Source organism: Octodon degus, unplaced genomic scaffold, assembly GCF_000260255.1.
Source record: "Octodon degus isolate 3935 unplaced genomic scaffold, OctDeg1.0 scaffold00007, whole genome shotgun sequence".
Classification (NCBI taxonomy): Eukaryota; Metazoa; Chordata; class Mammalia; order Rodentia; family Octodontidae; genus Octodon; species Octodon degus.
Window position 1 is genome coordinate 18343165 of NW_004524583.1, and position 2233 is coordinate 18345397.

General features: G+C 41.3%; 1 protein-coding gene across 1 annotated transcript in view; it reads left to right on the plus strand.

Annotated features, from left to right (window-relative positions):
• The window catches only part of LOC101582906, a 57517-nt gene that overhangs the window by 28313 nt on the left and 26971 nt on the right, over positions 1–2233 (plus strand). The gene's annotated exons all lie outside the window — the stretch shown is intronic.

The following is a 2233-nucleotide window of genomic DNA, read 5'->3' on the forward strand; positions in this document are numbered from 1 at the left end:
AAAAAAAAAAAAAAAAAAAAAAAGGTTGGAGGTGCCTTGTGTGCAATGAGCTCACTAAGGTGATGGGGTGAGTGAACTGTGATAAGATTGTCCTCAAGTAAACTTTTTTGCTTCTTGTGTTAGCATGGCTGTCCTCTTAAAAGCAGAGGCATGGAGCCCATCGCTAAACTGTGTTGTCTAGCAGGTATGCTACTGCCTGGAAGGAAGGTACCTTTTTGTGGCCTTAAATGCCCATCACATTATGACTTTGAGAAGTGTATAGGGTAAAAGGCTGGGTTGGGTTAGCGAGAGAGAGATCTGGGGCCCTTGGGAGAGCCTGCTGTAATTTGTGAAATGAGGAATGTATAGGAGCTGTAGGATTCCTCTGACAAGGAACTTTTCGATGCTTTATAGAGGAGCTAAGCTGGGAAAGCAAAGTTGGGAACACAAAGGCAAAAGAAATTAGCCAGACCAAGGAAGTACGAACTTGTTGCTTTGTGGTGGGCACCTGAAGATCTTGAAGGAGACCCTTGCAGTTGGCAGTGATCACATGAGTACTAGGGGTGAGAGTGAGTCCTAGATATTTGATTTTTGGTGAAGCCATCTGAGCTTTGGCTGGAGACCCTATAACCTCATTGTGGCAGGAAATTGAGAGTGGCTGCTGCGTGTTATAGGGTTAAAGTATGAGAGGAAGGAGCAGAGGAGAAGGTCATTAATATACTGAAGGAATAGGCTAGGCTTAAGATCAAATCAAGGGTCTCAAGATCAGCAGCAAGAGCTTGGCTAAAGAAGTGAGGACTACCTCTGAATCTCTGAGGCAGGACTGTCTGTGTGAGCTGTTGGGATTGGAGAGTTTCTGGATCAGTCCATATAAAGGCAAAGAGGTCCTGGTCATTTGGGTGTAAGGGAATGGTGAAGAAGGCATCTTTGAGGTCAAGGACAGTAAAGTGAGTAGTAGAAGGAAGGATATGAGACAGCATGGTGTAGGGGTTTGGCACCACTGGGTGAACAGATGTAACTGCATTATTGATAACTCTGAGATCTTGAACTAGACAATAGGAACCACTGCATTAAAGTACAGGAAGAATGGGAGTATTGGGGGCTGGGGAGATAGCTCAGCAGAATAAGTGCTTGCCTGGCAAGCGCAAGGTCCTGAGTTCAATCCCCAGTACCGAAAAAAAAAAAAAAAAAAAAAAGAATGGGAGTATTGTACAGTGAGCAGGCAGTTCTAACAAACCATTGGTACGGAAACGTGAATTAAAGGTTTGAGTCCCCACTGGTGTTTGGGGGCTGCTGGCTACTAGGGAATGCAAGGGAAGGCCAAGCAATCCTTGAGGCGAAGTACTACAAGGGTAGCGTGTGTATCACAAGTAATTGTATCTATTTCACAACCTCTTTCTTGAATTATCATATTCAAACCTGTTCCCACCTTTCCATAACTGCTGTGGTCCCAAGTGTGATCACACTCCCCTCGTCAGGGGGCCAGTCTTTTGGCACAATCATTTAGAGTTGTACGATTGTATATATATTTTATTGTGCTGGGGGATGGGAACTAAAGGCCTTTCACATGCTCGCCAAGGCTCTACCAGTGAGCTAAGCCCTTTGCCCGGATCTGATACTAAGCACTTCATTTTTAAAAATGCCAAGCACTCCATGAAAGGATACAAAAAATGCACCCAATAGAGTTCAGAAAAGCAGTTTCTACCTCTGCTCATGAGTATGTGAATCATAATGATTCACTTCCATATAGACAGTATTTAAATGCTTCATTTAAATGTAAGGATATAAAAATAACACATGCTTTCCACATTCCCTTAAGTCATATTAAAAGATTTAAAGAACAGGGGGATGGGGAGATGGCTCAGTGGAATAAGCGCTTCCCTGGCAAGCACAAGGGCCTGAGTTCAATCCTTGATTCTGAAAAAAAAAAAAAAAATTTAAAGAACACAGTAATAATCTTCCCAACTCTCTACTTTTTAGTAACCTTTATAGATGTTGGTTCCAGACCACTGGAGTAATGCAAATATCACAGCAAAAATGAGCTGCATGAACTTTTTGGTTTCCTAGCACACATAAAAGTTATGTTGACATTATGCTACATGTTTGTTATATATAAATTAAAAGAGTAAAATGTTCTTTGGAAAAGAAAATACATGGCCAGGCAGTCTAGCTAAGAAGGAAAGAAGGTAAAAATACATACATATAGAAAAGATGAAAATAAATTTTAAAAAATTTTGTAATTAGGTAACAATAA